Here is a 17,088-nt window from a genome sequence, read left to right as displayed (position 1 = left end):
GAATCATTGCTTCTAGATCCTGAGAATGTTAACACCATAGGCTTTTTAGATACCATTGTAGTTTCCTCATATGCAGTCTTGCATATGGAATTATTAGAATGCATGAGGCCACAAACCCCAAGGCTTGCAGTATTTGTCTTGCAGATAGCAGGGTTTTTGTGGCCACTAGTTTGAAGTAAGTTGTCAAATTAATTTGTTTCTCTGGCTTGAGGAAAGCCATCTGGGAAGTTGTGTTCAAGCTTGCTCCCAGGAATATAATTTGATGACAGGGTACCAGCTGTGATTTCTTTTCATTTATGGTGTACCCCAGACAAGTTACTACCTTTTGTACAAATAGCAGATGATTCAGATGTACATCCTGGCTTTCTGCCTGAATTAGACAATCGTCCATGTAAGAGTATATTTGAATATATCTTTGCATGCAAAATGCAATGACTGGAGCTAGGCACTTTGTTAATACCCTGGGCACAGTAGATAAGCCAAAGGCAGTGCAGAGAACTGATAGTCCATGCAGCCTGCTTTGAAGCGTAGGTATTTTCTGCAAGATTCCCAGATTGGGATGTGCAGGTAGGCTTCCTTTAAATCCAGTGTTGCCAACCAGGCATCTTTGCCTATCATGGGAAGCAACTGGTGAAGAGTTAGCATCTTGAATTTTGGAATCACCAAAAAGGTGTTTAGGACAGACAGGTCCAGGATAGGACTCCATGAGTTGTCTTTTCTGGGTACCAGGAAAAGTCTTGAGTAGAAACCTTGTCCCTTTTCCTCTTCTGGTACAGTTTGAATAGCCTTTAATCTTGAGAGAGAGAGAGTACTTGTTTCTGAGCCTCTGCCCACTGATTTGGGGGTAGATCTGACCACCCTTTTGTGGTTGGTAGTGTGTGGAAGTGAAATCCGTATCCTTGGGAAACTATATTTAAAACCCATTTGTCCTGGGTAATGAGTTCCCAGTTTTTTGCCTGCAGAGCAATCTTTCCCCCTAAAGGAGCAGTCAGTTGTGAAGTCCTTGGAAGTTTTACAGTAAAGTCATTGAGACAGCTTACCATAGGGGGGAGTCTTACTACTTCCTGATTTGGACGTGGGAGCCCCCCACTGCTTAGTCCTGTGTGTACCCTGGGACTGAAGCCTGGGTGTTCTGCTGGTTCTGGGTTTGAACTGAGAAGGGCTGGAAAAGGCAGGAAAGAACCAGTTTTTTGAGGGTGAATGAGTACTAAATCTAGGAGGCTGCACTTGTAAGAAATCAGTTTGCATAGATTTAACTATTTCCTCCATCTTTTTAAGAACTTCTTCTGCTTTTTCATCAAACAGGCAGTCCTGATTTAAGGGAGCATCCAGCAATTTAGTTTTAACATGATCTGGCAAAGATTGCTCCTTAAGCAAAGCATGCCTTCTAAGTACAGGCCCGTGACAGCAGCCCTGCAAGATGCCGCTAGTGAATCAAAACCACATTGCAAAGTATGTTTTACAACCTGTTCAGCAGAATGCATTAAATCCTGTAAATACTTATTTTCAGCACAATCAGGAATCAACATCATTTTCTGTTTAAGCAATCCAATAATATGCTGCTGATACTTTAACATATGAAACTGGCAATTTAAGGTCCTGATGGCCAAGGTTGCAGAGGTGTATACCTTCTTACCCCATCTATCCAGCACCCTGGAATCTCTATCAGAGGGGGGTAGGATTTTTGGCAGTAGTAGCCTTAATGCCCTTGGGTCCCTGTGAAATAGTCTCAGGATCCGCAGTAGGATTTTTAAAAAGGAACTTGTGAGAGTCAGGAACCCTGTAATATCTATCAGGTTTTCTGGGAGCAGGAGGTAAAGAATCAGGGGCCAAACTAGATTCCGAAAAGGCATCATCAACAATGTCCAGCACAGGAGGGATAGCTAAAGGCCTGTGTTGGAGCAAAAGTAAGAAATCTTTAAGCCTCTTTTTAGAATCAGAGTAATCCTGGCTTTCCCAGTGAAAATGCTCCCTAAGATTATGCAAGGTTTCACCAAAAGAAAAATCCTCTAGGGGAGAAGCAGAGGGAATAGAGTCCTCTGCATCAGAATCCTCATAGGTAGATAAGGGTAAATCCTGGTCCTCAGAGGAGACAAAAATTTCAGAATCCTGGTCAGAAGTATCATAAGCAAACTCAGTCCTAGGTCTCCTGAGGGGGGAGGAAGGTTGGCTTCTCTTGATTAAATTAATAAGGTCCTCAGCCATTCTTATCATACGTTTTTTAGGCATAGAGGCCTGACCATACAGTCTGGGCATCGGTTTCCTAATCATGGTTCGAGTTTTAGGCCTAGAGGAAGAAGATGGCATCAGTTTAATATGCAAGTCAGTAGGCCTGAATACACCCTCAGAAGCCGGTGCCTGCACAGCGGCTCCGGACCCATCCAACGTAGAGACATCCACAGGTTCCACAGTTGAAGCATCTCCCGGCATACCGGACTCCGAATGGGTCTCAGTAGAGGCCTGCGAATCTGAAGTAGCGGGTATCAGGGGCTGCGAAAGCGCCTCACTGAGTACCAGTGAACTGGCGACTAGCTTAGGAGAACCGTCGTCGGCAGCTTTGGACCTAGGCAGCCTGTCTCTGTCTTTATCTTTGTGTTTTTTCGGAATGTCAGTGGCTTACTGAAGACATATCTGGATAATTGAACTGAGTATCAAAATATTTAGAAGTGAAAATGTACCGACAATGAATAGTTTGTGGTTTAAATAAGGCACAAAACCAACAGTGAGGTACATCGTGGTCAGGGCCTAGGCAAGCAATACAGAATGAAAATCTTTATGAGGTATTTGCTTTCCACAAGAAATACAATTATTGACTTATACTGACAACAGTTTAGAGCAAGAAAAAGTTTCCCCAACGGGGTACTTAGCTTTAGTTTAAGACTTCAGTTCTGAAACTAGAAAACAAAAATTTCAGGAGTTGGCCGACCGGCACTTGCAAACTGCTTCTGCTTCCGGCACCGCACGACAAGAACGACTGATGTAATGGCGTTGGCTGCATGCTTTATACCCCTGACTACCTGACATCACGGAAGATGAGAAAGCAACCAACGCAGGACCCAAGACTTTGATAATCAGGCTGACTGAGCGATACTGCAAGCAGATAACTCAAATGTGATTACTGCAACAGTGAAACATGAAGAACATCTGTTATTATGTAGGAAAAACTAACCAGAGGTTGAAGGAACATATATCTAGCCACGTTTCAGAAATAAAATCGAGCTATACCTACTAATGCACTTTTTAAACAAACTTGAGCAAGGAATGCAGCTTAATTTTAAATTTAGGAAATTAGAAGTGTTTGAGAACATAAAAGGTGGAGACATTGAACATAGAAATGAGAAAGCAGACTTTAACTGTATATTACTCTCGAAGGTTCATATTTCACCAGGTCCGAATAGTGCTGTCCTCTTTAAAACCTTTATTGAGAGAGAGAGACACACACAATTGTGCTTGAATTTGTTAATTGCATTTGTCATGTGACTTTAAACTGCTATTTAAACCTACAGTGAACTCTCAGTTAACCAGAACTCAAGCAAACAGCCAAAAAAAAAAAAAAAAAAAATTGAAGAAATACAGTAAAATTTTCATATGTTGCACTTTCTGTTTTCCCCCCTGCAGAAACATAACTTTCATTTTTAGAGTTTTAAAAAGGAAGATAGGAATCAATTCCCTCTCTCCCCAACCTGAGAGCAAGTCAAACCAACCAAACAGTATAGGATACAGTATTAGTCAAGCCTCTTTTTAATAGTAACTCTCAAGCAACCAGAAACTACAGTTATCCGGCATCTACCACACCCATGGGTGCCAGTTAACTGAGAGTTTGCTGTACTTGTTTGTTCTTATACTAGTTCATGTGCCTGAGGAAGCCCACTGGGTGAAAGTTTTTTAACTTGAGTGATTTTTATTATTTTATATTAAATCGAGTGTTGTGTGTCCTACCTACCTTGGTTCTAGTGATGTTTCTTTTCGTTGTGTGCCCTACCTACCTACCTTGGTTCTAGTGATGTTTCTTTTCGTTGTGTGCCCTACCTACCTACCTTGGTTCTAGTGATGTTTCTTTTCGTTGTATGCCCTACCAACCTACCTTGGTTCTAGTGATTTTTCTTTTTGTTGTGTGCCCTACCTACCTACCTACCTTGGTTCTAGTGACTTTTCTTTTCGTTGTGTGCCCTACCTACCTACCTACCTTGGTTCTAGTGATTTTTCTTTTTGTTGTGTGCCCTACCTACCTACCTACTACCTTGGTTCTAGTGATTTTTCATTTTGTTGTGTGCCCTACCTACCTACCTTGGTTCTAGTGATTTTTCTTTTCATTGTGTGCCCTACCTACCTACCTTGGTTCTAGTGATTTTTCTTTTCATTGTGTGCCCTACCTACCTACCTTGGTTCTAGTAATTTTTCTTTTCGTTGTGTGCCCTACCTACCTACCTTGGTTCTAGAGATTTTTCTTTTTGTTGTGTGCCCTACCTACCTTGGTTCTAGTGATTTTCCTTTTCGTTGTGCATCTTACCTACCTACCTTGGTTCTAGTGATTTTTCTTTTCATTGTGTGCCCTACCTACCTACCTTGGTTCTAGTGATTTTTCTTTTTGTTGTGTGCCTTACCTACCTACCTTGGTTCTAGTAATTTTTCTTTTTGTTGTGTACCCTACCTACCTTGGTTCTAGTTATTTTTCTTTTCATTGTGTGCCCTACCTACCTATCTTGGTTCTAGTGATTTTTCTTTTCGTTGTGTGCCCTACCTACCTACCTTGGTTCTAGTGATTTTTCATTTTGTTGTGTGCCCTACCTACCTACCTTGGTTCTAGTGATTTTTCTTTTTGTTGTGTACCCTACCTACCTTGGTTCTAGTGATTTTTCTTTTCATTGTGTGCCCTACCTACCTACCTTGGTTCTAGTGATTTTTCTTTTCGTTGTGTGCCCTACCTACCTACCTTGGTTCTAGTGATTTTTCTTTTTGTTGTGTACCCTACCTACCTTGGTTCTAGTGATTTTTCTTTTCGTTGTGTGCCCTACCTACCTACCTTGGTTCTAGTGATTTTTCTATTTGTTGTGTACCCTACCTATCTTGGTTCTAGTGATTTTTCTTTTCGTTGTGTGCCCTACCTACCTACCTTGGTTCTAGTGATTTTTCTTTTCATTGTGCTCCCTACCTACCTACCTTGGTTCTAGTGATTTTTCATTTTGTGTGCCCTACCTACCTACCTTGGTTCTAGTGATTTTCCTTTTCATTGTGCGCCCTACCTACCTACCTTGGTTCTAGTGATTTTTCTTTTCGTTGTATGCCCTACCTACCTACCTTGGTTCTAGTGATTTTTCTTTTTGTTGTGTACCCTACCTACCTTGGTTCTAGTGATTTTTCTTTTCATTGTGTGCCCTACCTACCTACCTTGGTTCTAGTTATTTTTCTTTTTGTTGTGTACCCTACCTACCTTGGTTCTAGTGATTTTTCTTTTCGTTGTGTGCCCTACCTACCTTGGTTCTAGTGATTTTTCTTTTTGTTGTGTACCCTACCTACCTTGGTTCTAGTGATTTTTCTTTTCATTGTGTGCCCTACCTTCCTACCTTGGTTCTAGTGATTTTTCTTTTCGTTGTGCTCCCTACCTACCTACCTTGGTTCTAGTGATTTTTCGTTTTGTTGTGTGCCCTACCTACCTACCTTGGTTCTAGTGATTTTTCTTTTCGTTGTGTGCCCTACCTACCTTGGTTCTAGTGATTTTCCTTTTTGTTGTGTGCCCTACCTACCTACCTTGGTTCTAGTGATTTTTCTTTTTGTTGTGTGCCCTACCTACCTTGGTTCTAGTGATTTTCCTTTTCGTTGTGCGCCCTACCTACCTACCTTGGTTCTAGTGATTTTTCTTTTCGTTGTGTGCCCTACCTACCTACCTTGGTTCTAGTGATTTTTCTTTTTGTTGTGTACCCTACCTACCTTGGTTCTAGTGATTTTTCTTTTCGTTGTGTGCCCTACCTACCTACCTACCTTGGTTCTAGTGATTTTTCTTTTCGTTGTGCTCCCTACCTACCTACCTTGGTTCTAGTGATTTTTCATTTTGTTGTGTGCCCTTCTTACCTACCTTGGTTCTAGTGATTTTTATTTTCGTTGTGCTCCCTACCTACCTACCTTGGTTCTAGTGATTTATTTTGTTGTGTACCCTACCTACCTTGGTTCTAGTGATTTTTCGTTTTGTTGTGTGCCCTACCTACCTACCTTGGTTCTAGTGATTTTTCTTTTCGTTGTGTGCCCTACCTACCTTGGTTCTAGTGATTTTTCTTTTTGTTGTGTACCCTACCTACCTTGGTTCTAGTGATTTTTCTTTTCGTTGTGTGCCCTACCTACCTACCTTGGTTCTAGTGATTTTTCTTTTCGTTGTGCTCCCTACCTACCTTGGTTCTAGTGATTTTTCGTTTTGTTGTGTGCCCTACCTACCTACCTTGGTTCTAGTGATTTTTCTTTTTGTTGTGTACCCTACCTACCTTGGTTCTAGTGATTTTTCTTTTTGTTGTGTGCCCTACCTACCTACCTTGGTTCTAGTGATTTTTCTTTTTGTTGTGTGCCCTACCTACCTTGGTTCTAGTGATTTTTCTTTTTGTTGTGTGCCCTACCTACCTACCTTGGTTCTAGTGATTTTTCTTTTCGTTGTGTTCCCTACCTACCTACCTTGGTTCTAGTGATTTTTCATTTTGTTGTGTGCCCTTCTTACCTACCTTGGTTCTAGTGATTTTTATTTTCGTTGTGCTCCCTACCTACCTACCTTGGTTCTAGTGATTTATTTTGTTGTGTACCCTACCTACCTTGGTTCTAGTGATTTTTCGTTTTGTTGTGTGCCCTACCTACCTACCTTGGTTCTAGTGATTTTTCTTTTCTACATTTCTTTCCACTTTATGAGGCCTGGCTTTGCCCTTATTGGGTTCCAAAACCAAGCTAGACCATTAGCTTGGGTCTGGCTCAGCTTTTTGAAAAATCCCATGCTTGCCAGGTGAGTATGTTATAGTTTTCTGTAAGAAAGTTGGATCAAATAGCTGATAATTTGGGGTTTAATGTTACTAAAGATAAAAAAGGCAGTATTGTGACTGGGCTGAAAGATGTAGAAGTGTCTCAAATTTTACAACTAGTAAATTTAACTTTAGAAAAGTCAATACAAATCACCAAAGGGGTGAAATTAGTTAAGAAAGAGAATGCAAATTTAAATAAGGCAAATGATGCTTGGGGGGTAAAATGCAGAGATAATGGCAACTTCAAAAAAGAGACACAGTTCTGGCCAAACAAGAATACACAAGAACCTGAGTGAATACATATACCTAGCCAATTCGCAAGGTGTGATTATTACCATGCTGAGTCAGAACAGTATGTTGAACATAGCAAGAGGAGCCAGAGGTTTAAAAGACTGGGAAAGCTCACTGCTGTTTGCAAGGCAAAACCAATTAAAGTTATTTCTGAAAATAAAACTGAAAATAATATTCAGAAAGTGGTTTTCCTGGGAACAGTCATTCCTATATCTATCACTGAACCAAACTGGCAAGGGAAACTTCCTATTCATAGAACTCAAAGTAAGTTTCAAGATTGATACAGGGACCTAAGCTACTATGACAACACGTGCTGCCTAGAGAAATTTGTCAATGCATCTGTACCTGCTTGAAGCAGAGACTGAAATTCATAGTCCTGTAGGCAAACTCAGGTGACATCAATTTCCAGCCATGTCTTACTGGAAGTGTCTGAATGGAAAAGAGGCAAGTCTGAGTTTTGGTTTAGTGTATTTGATGGTCTGTACATAAATAATCTACTCAACATAGCTGTGCCATATAACATGGACTTAATTGGCAGAAAAAAAGTGAAATCAGTGTAGATTCTAATGTCCACTACAAAAAAGGGCCATTAATACCAACACCCTTACCACAAAGTTCCTGACAAAAGATGTCTGTTGACTTGTTTAGAAGCAAAAAATACACCCCAGGCAACAGATGTGAAATAAATTAAAACGTTGTCTGCAAGCTACAAGAATAAGTTAACAGAGATCCAAACAGCCTTACCATTCCAAGCAAAAGAGCTGTCAGATCAGACAGTTGTAGCGTCACAGCACTCATCATCTCTAAAAAGCCCTTTCAGACTGACCCTATAGCATGGAGGCCAAATCAGAGGCTATCAAAAATCGGGCTTGGAGAAACAGCATTACTGAGGTGCCTGACAGAGTGGAAGAGTTAGAACCGACTTTGTATATTAGGAATGCCCTGCTTGTACTCTTCGAGGGTACATCTACCCCAGTTAGAGAATGGGCATATGGGGTATGGGGTAGAATGGTAGAGCCAAATGGGCTAATCAGCTGAGGCATTTTATTTTCAAATGCTTGAATGACTGACAGGAATCAATACTAGAGAAACTTAGAACCTAGGACAGAATCTTGAAGATAGATGGCCACTTGGTGCCCATGGCCCCAGATTACAGCATGGCCTTATACAATAAAAGGAAGGTGTTAGCCCTGTATTTGTGGTATTGCAGGAAGACGGCCTTTCTGGTGACCTACTCTAACCTGCTGCTACATTGTTCCTTATGAAGGAAACCATCAACATTTCTTTTCAGACTCCTGTGGATATACAGCACAATCAGAGAGTAAGAAAGACCAACATACCTATACAGATGCTGTCGCAGCTACCTCATCATCAGTTAATTCAAGCAAAAATGGGACAGAACCTTAAACAAATGTCCCTGCAAATGCCCCTATTACAAAAATGTAAAAACACTAAAACACTTTGCTTTTGGCACTGGCTGTGAAAATGGACCAAGCAGTCCATTCAATGACTAACCTTTTGAATTCCTTCATACTAAGCCCTAATAAATATGCCCCCCCCCTAGCCATACCTCCTACTCAGAGATCCCACCAGTTGATGTAGCTGAAGTGGAAAAATCCTGGGGTGATTTTACCAACCATTTGGAGGACTCGATCAGTGTGGTGACTGTTACATGTCAGAACTGCTGCTGTTCTTTTAATGACCATGGATGACATTTTAAGTTGTGGTGGTATAATACACTGTAATTAGCAAGAAATGACAAAACTGTTTTCCATCACTCAGTGGCTGGGATTACCATGTGATTTAAAGGCAGACTTTCTGCTACTATACCATTCCATCTGCAGAGTCTACTGACTATATATATCTGACTGTATATCACAGAAGTATTACTTGGTTGTACCATTTTTTTTGTTTTTTTAATTCCCTTTTCATCCCCAAGGTATTAGCAAAATAGCCAGGAGCCAGGAGGTGTTTTGAGAGCTCAGTCAAAGCTGCTGAGAGAGCGGTAGCCATATTATTAACCAAGAGAATTAGTTGTGTGCAACAACATTTCAATCTTAGGGCCTGCTATGTTAATTAATTACTATGGCCTCAATACAGGCCATTGGAAATTTCAGCAACCCATCTTTGGAGCTCCAACCCCTGATGGAAATGTTTTTAATGTGGGAGGGGATTTTTATGTGGGGGTTGAACAGGGATGAGGCAGAATGCCTAGTGAGTGAATACAACTTCCTCACTCAGCTCAGAAGCTTAAAGTTTTATTTATGAATTTGACCTGGTAAACATTTCAAGAGAGTTTAATCCCACTGACAATAATTATATCTATGTAAACACCTCCCAAGGTTTAACTAGTAGGTTAAATATGTGGCTGGTTTCCAGAAAAGTCTTTCACAACTGTAGTAGTTCCTTGATTGTCCTTAATGGGGTCTCTAACCATGATCTATGGTATCAATCACCTTAAAACAGAGTAAAACTCCCTCACCTTCTGAGTTTTACTTGAAAAACAAAGTAAATAGTCATTCCATTGCTCATTATGATTAGAGACTACTGGTGTCAGAATAAGGAAATAGGCAGCAACGACGCTAGAAGCAACTGGCACCATTTTAAAGGTATGTGTAGGAAGTGGCTCTATAATTTTGCAAACTGGAAGAAAGGGGGAAAGAAACAAGAAAACCACATGCTCAAGCTACAAATTATAAGTATGGAAAATAAGTTTTTGTGAGGAAAATGTAGGGACTTTTGCTTTGGGGAAAAAAAATAAGAACTTGAAAGCCAAATATGGAAGAATAGATGCTATGGCAGCTTCTGAGCAATGATCCATTACTGGACTTTAGCAAAGCATTTGATTCTGTCTACTGGGGGGTTCCTATGGTAGATAATAGCTAAAATAGGGATACCCCATTAATTTATTAAATGGAGTCTGGTGTTATATATGTGAAGCTGTTGGCCCAAGTGACATCAAATGGCATTTCCCCCCAAATTATTGAATTAAAAGGGAATGTGACAAGGATATACCCTATCCCCCTACTATTCATTCAGTCCCCTACTGTTCATTAAGATTTACCTTACAGTCCTATGTTCAACTCAGAACCTGATACCTAATTGGGTGATAAATAAGGAATAGACTGTCCCCTTGAAAATTTGATTTACAGACAACTGTGTAGTCGGGTAAGTACCAGGTTGATCAAACGTTACTGATCTTTTCCTTCTCCAAAAGCTGCACCATTTCCTAGACTAAAAATCAGTTTAGCTAAAACAGTAATTTTTTCCTATAAGCAGCATTGTTGACATAGCCCTTTGTGCAGAGCTGAATTATCATACCCAGATTATCCTAGTACTTGGGTATATACATGATCCTACCATTAAATAAGACTGTGGAAGGTAATGCTAATGCAATTTTGAAGGTGATTAAAATAAGATTCTACATCTCCAATATATAGGCTACAGCTTGTTGGTAAAATTCGCCCAAGGTCCAACCAAGAATCTATACATCTACAAATATCACTTTAAATATGTACCATATTGAAATTACTTCCATAACAGTACGAATAATACTAGCACACCTGACCACATATCATTATAACACTCCACATATTCTACCCCATCATGGCACTACCACTTCTCTTAATAAAAACTCAGCCCCTTGCAACTTCTCCAACTATCCATCTATCTTCAAAGTAAACAAATTTCATCTTACTCATAATCCCACACTTCCATGCACCCAATCCAAAAGATGGTCCTTACAACATGATAAACATATAACTAAACTCATTAAAACTGTTGTTGCTAAAACAGTCATACTAACTCTTTCTGGAGATATATACCTTAATCCTGGACCCTCAGATAATAACAACTTTACATCTAATTTAAGTTCATCTAATATCACATTCCAACAACCTAGAAAAACTTCAGATCTATTTCTACTAAATATAAATCTTAGAAGCATCAAAAATAAGGTACATGACCCTCATGCTTTTCTCTCCCTATATAGAGCTGACCTTCTTCTACTTACTGAAGCACGATTAGAGCCAGATACTCCAGAAATTAGATCCTGCCCCCAGGCTACAATATACTACGCAATGATCACACAAACAGAGAAGGAGGTGGCATAACATTACTGTTTAAAAATGAGCTAAACATTGAAAGTCTAGACATGAACACACCCTACATAAGCAATACAGAAACCTTACTTGCTAGGCTAAAAATGAACTCCAGAAGCTTATAAATATTGTTGGATGTTATATGCCACCTGGGAATAACATACCAACTCTTTTGTCCTTATTTGACTGGGTAACAGAACTCCTCCCTCAGGAAACCATCACCTTAGGAGATTTCAACACAGATTGACTATCTTGTATATCTAATAATCCCACCAACTTTACTAACCTTCATGGATATTCTCAACTTATCCAAACTCTGACAAACACAAAAAAACAGTCTACACTTGACTGGATCTTAACAAACAGACAAAGCTATATCAGTTGTCTCTCAGACAGCATTACTGACCAATTGCCAATATATGCCATTAGACATCATATTAGTACTGAAACACCCACCACATACCAATTAATAAGAAATACTTTAACCCTCTTAACTTTATCTCAATACTACAACAATGTGACTGGACACCACTAAAGTATCTCACCCTCAAAGAAGATGCTCACTACTTTAATTCCCCTTTCTTTGACATCTTAAACTCACTGGCACCCTACAGAACAATATGTCAAATCCAAATATGCTCCCTGGCTGAGCGAAGAAACCAGATCCTTGTTGAGATCCAGAGAAAACACTTGTACTCACTGGCAGAAAACTAATTCCCATATTTATAAGCAAGCCTACCTGGAATTAAGAAACCTTTGTAAGAAAAAGTCAAATTAGGCAAAATTAACTACTATCATAATTTCCAATCCAAATATCAAAATAACCAAAAAAAAGTTCTGGACATCCATTAACAGCATACTTCAATCAGGGAAATCAGGCACCCCTCCCCAAAAATTACAGATACTTCAACAATCGTTGCCACTCAACTCAACACATTCTTCACAGAATCAATTCTTGCACTAGCTAATTCTCAAAACTGCCTATCCTCTAGCCAGCCAATTAATTACCCAGGCATTAACAATGGCTTTACACTTCGACCTGTCTCTACTATCACAATTAAAAATGTTCTAAAACAGCTAAAACCAACCAGCTTATCTGCGGACAAACTTCCAGCTTAATTTTTCAAGATAACTGCAGATGCCATTGCATACCTAGTATCCATTCTAATCAATCATTCAATCTCTGAGAATCTAGTTCCCACATTCTGGAACGTTTCCCACATTATCCCACTCCACAAAGGAGGGCAACTCAAAAGAATTTACCAACTATCATCCCATTGCTATGGCTTTAGGCCCTCCCACAGCACCACCACTGCACTCATGACCTTTACTCATTCAGTAAACAATCACAGAAATAACGGACACTATGCATCTGCAGTCTTTCTTGACCTCTCCAAAGCATTTGATATGATCAATCACTCCAAGCTTTTAACAACTCTCTCTAAACTGAACCTTAGCAAACAACTATTACCTGGTTCCAAATTTACTTAACAGGTAGACAGCAAGCAGTACAGTGAAGGCAAGAACTTTCCCCCCATTACAAGTTCCTTTAGGTGTTCCCCAAGGCTCCACATTAGGCCCATTACTCTTCACCAACAATCTCCACACATCAACATTACATGCCTTCGTCATCCAATATGCTGATGACTCTACACAAATCTATTCCTTTACTTCCCTCCAACAACTATACATGAAAAGGCAAGCATCTTTTCTTTCTGTTGAACAATGGCTTATCGAATTGCAACTAATTTTGAACGTGAGTAACACCAAACTGCTCTTTTTCCAGCCCACTAATTACACCTTCCCCCAGACCCACATTTACCATATCCAAAAATAACACCATTATATCTCCAGTCACTCACACCAAACTCATAGAAGTTGAGATTGACTGCAATATGACATTTGATACCCATGTCTCCTTCACCATAAAGAAGGTACATTAAAAAAACTAGGATAATTATATAGAAACAAGCACTTCCTCACAAAAAACACGAGGAAAAAATAGCACAGACACACCTCATTTCCACTCTTCTCTATGCTTCACCCATCTTCATCAACCTCAGGAAGTCTGACATAGCTAAACTTAACACCTGCTATAACAAAATTGCTAAGTTTGCCACCAACAGCACAAAAAGACACACTACTGCTCAGACCTGAAGCAACTTATCTGGAACTTCATCAACTTCTGCTTTACAACCAGTGCATATTAACCCACAAGATTCTAACCTATACTGACAAAACTCCTGCTCTACAAAACATAATACATCCAAACTTTTGCACTAGGGTACTTCTCTCCAACAACAAAGTTCTCCTTCATGTAACAAAAGCCAGCAATGCAGCACAAACTTCCCTCTGCTCAAATTACATAATTAAAATGAGGTTCATAAGTTAGTACTAAGCTAACTGCCATTAGGCCACCCTTATATATATATATATATATATATATATATATATATATATATATATATATATATACCCACTGACATCTCCAATTTATCTTCCTTGGCTGAGTTTAAAAAAAGTCTAAAAACACACTTAAAAGCTTCTTGGATTTGCTACTGTGACACTTCTGACTAGTCCAACTGCCTCCCCAGTCAGCTTTTATCCTTCCCAACCACCTTAAGTTACATTACTAATATCACATAACTACATTTCATCTTCTTATCATCCCCTATTAGGAATTTTCTCCTTCACATAACCTCTGCTATCCATCTCCCCCTCCCCCACTAACTGTATGATATTCCCTCTTTAAATAACAGCGAAATGTACTAATATCTGATATGGTGCACTCTGCTACATGTGTCTACAACTAAATTATAACTCTCCCAGCACCAGTAATTATATCTCTTGTAGCTTAGCAGGACTTGTTGCAAAGTGTATATACTTTTTTTACCGAGCGGAAACAGAGTATGGAATGCTATGGAACGCCATTTATCATGCTTGCTTTTAACGGATGTAACTGATGTTAGCTTTTGGCTCCTAAGACTGGACAGGGAGGATTTTTTTGGTTTCTAGTTGTCACAAGTCTGCCAGTGGAATTACAGTTGCTGCCACCTCAGTGGTTATATGTAGACACTGGAAGGATGCCACTGCTAAGTGAGGTAAGGCATTTTAGGGTATGTTCATAAGAGCTTGACTGTTATAAATAGAAAAATGACAAAAAGGAATTAATTTTGGAATAGGTTCATAGGTTGGTACTAGGCTATCAGCCCTAGGGCCTATACAAGCCTAGCCATAACAATTCCCTGGCTATTTCTTCCCACACTATTTACTTCCCTGGACCCCTGTCTAGCAGGATGACTGACGTGATCCCTGTGGTGAATTTCCTTTCTCCCATCCAAACATCCTTTTGAAGAGGGTCAAAGAGGCACTCTGTTTGACATGTTTGGGCAATCTATTCCAGAGTCTGGGGAGTCTCTGGGTCAGGAACCTATCCCTCCAGCATGTTTTGTTTATTGTGATGACAAGGTTTAGATCTCTGGAGCATGTGGCTCTGAGGGATTGGGATTTCTTTAAATGTAGCATGTCCAACAGCTCTGGGTTTGACATGGCCTTGTATGTTAAGTAGAGATCACCTCTGAGTAGACGATACGCGACAGAGTAAAGCTGGAGTTTTTTTAAGGTGGTCAGCGTAGGGCATCTGCTTTAGGCTTGTGATTCTTTTAGTGAGGTATTTCCGTGGCCTTTCCAGTTACTGCAGATGTCTTGAGAGGTACATACCAAAAGGGGCGTTGTGTTCTATAATGGGTCTAATGAAGAATGAGTACAGTGGGACAATGACCTCTTTTTTTCTGGATGAAAAGCCCTTAGTGATGAGGTGTGCCACATAAAAGGATTTCCTGACTGTTGTGGCGATGTGGTTATCGAAGGTGAGACCACTGTCCACCTGTGTCCTAAGTCTCTTATCACACTTTCGGTGTTTAGTGTACTGCCACCTATATGGTAATTCACGGATACATGTTTTTTCCCAGAGGGGATAACTATACATTTCTTGGCACTGAGCTTGAGCCCATGGCTCTGGCACCAAGCATCTGTTTCTGTAAGGCCCTTTTGTACAGTATCCACATCATTTCGGGATTCAATAATGGCTCCCAGTTTGCAGTCATCTGCGAACTTTGTTAGCCAGATTCCCTTAGTGTTGGCCTGTACTTCAGAGAAGTAGATGCCAAACAAGAGCGATCCCAGGACTGAACCCCGAGGTACTCCACTTGTCACTTGTCTGGAGATGGATTTGGAGTTGGCTACTTTTACAGTGTGGGTTCTATCAGTAAGCCAGTTAGCAACCCATCGAGTGATGTAGGGATTAATACCCAGCTTAGTAAGTTTATCTATGATTCCAGAGTGGGGGATGGTGTCAAAGGCCTTGGCAAGGTCTAGATAGGCTGTGTGGACCACCTTACCCTTATTTTTTATATTTTGTTTTTCATCCAAATGTGTATATTTAGAGTTATTGAATTTCTTTGGTTGCAATGGGGAGTTATTTGTACATGTAGATCAAGTATATATATAGTACTGTGTTCTTGAGTATAATTGCTGTTGGAAATGGTTCATATTTGTGTGTTCACATATTTTCTATTCACTGAGGTTGTTGGATTTTATCATTATGGATATGTTTGTTAAAATAAAGTTTCTCTGAAAAAAAGAGATTTTGGTCCTCAAATAGGCTACTCTATGAAAGTGTGATTATTAAGGGGCTGGGCTATATTCAGGCAAGATCAAATCCCCTCACCTTTGTCTCCCTCTTGAGGTTAGATTAGCATCTCTGAGTCAATCAACTGAGAGAATTACCCGTAACCCGATCATACTAGACATGGGAACCTGAAGGTCTAGATCAGTGGATAGAAGCTTCTAGCACTCCCAGGCTGCTCATTATTCAGCTGTATTTAGCAAAAGCCTTGCAACAAAATAGACAAGAAGTCCCTATTCTGACTTGGATTAATGCAGCTGTTTTCCAAAGGGCTTGTTGGGATGGTAACAGTAATCAATGCTATCTTATACAGGCCTGTGCTAATGTTTCTCAGAGCTTAGACCTACCTGGTGACAATATCTGCAAATCAGACATTTTGTGGGTAGATACCTCGCAGATAGTTTAAAGTGTTCTGAATTGTGGGGAATTTTCTTTTCAAATGTCTGCATGGAAACTTAATTAGTTATAAGGTTAAAACTAGTGCTTTCTATAAGTATATAACTGATTCCTTGAAGATGGATTTTCAAAAATGAAAAAGAAAATAAAACATATGATTGTGGTTACTAGGCATCCCTCCTGTTCAGCTAAAGTAAGACAAGTGATTTCACTTGTGAATTTAACATGTCAGCCTTGCATTAATGGCTTTAATATTCCAACATTGGAAGCACATTCCTATTGATTGTCTTGAGCACATTCACAGGTTGAGTTATAACATAAAATGTAAATACAGTGAACATTTTTATTTTTGGCCTTTCTACTCACAACAGGCTTCTACACGGCCCAACTAAAGCAACAAGGGTATAACCCTAGCCCACTGTACTTAGAAGACCACTCTAAGAAACCCAGAAGGTCACCTGCCAGCCTTCTCAGAATCACTTCTGCATAAGAACTATAACTGGTTATGGTCATTCAACATGCTGCTCTCACATCTCCAACTTATGGGCCACTATGGTCATTCAACATGTTGCTCTCACATCACTTACTTGTGGTCCACCTGGTTCACTGTGAAATGTGGACA

The 17,088-nt window shown here is 39.9% G+C and overlaps 1 protein-coding gene and 1 long non-coding RNA gene across 5 annotated transcripts in view; both read right to left on the bottom strand.

Moving 5' to 3' along the window:
• Positions 1-17,088, bottom strand: part of LOC122808740 (brain-specific angiogenesis inhibitor 1-associated protein 2-like) — a 1,062,100-nt gene that overhangs the window by 980,306 nt on the left and 64,706 nt on the right. The gene's annotated exons all lie outside the window — the stretch shown is intronic.
• Positions 4,361-9,845, bottom strand: LOC122808751. Of its 3 annotated transcripts, none has more exons than XR_006365824.1 (3): positions 6,788-9,843; positions 5,244-6,383; positions 4,361-5,023 (listed from the first exon to the last, which is right to left on the bottom strand). It is a non-coding gene; the product is annotated as an uncharacterized LOC122808751 (long non-coding RNA). The 3 variants fall into 3 exon arrangements; XR_006365823.1 differs by having other exon boundaries at positions 4,361-5,388; positions 5,432-6,383; positions 6,788-9,841; XR_006365822.1 differs by having other exon boundaries at positions 4,361-6,383; positions 6,788-9,845.

The sequence above is a fragment of the Protopterus annectens genome, chromosome 1.part1 (assembly GCF_019279795.1).
Source record: "Protopterus annectens isolate FY-2018-M chromosome 1.part1, PAN1.0, whole genome shotgun sequence".
In the NCBI taxonomy this organism is placed as follows: Eukaryota; Metazoa; Chordata; order Ceratodontiformes; family Protopteridae; genus Protopterus; species Protopterus annectens.
This window is presented reverse-complemented; position numbering and strand designations above follow the sequence as displayed.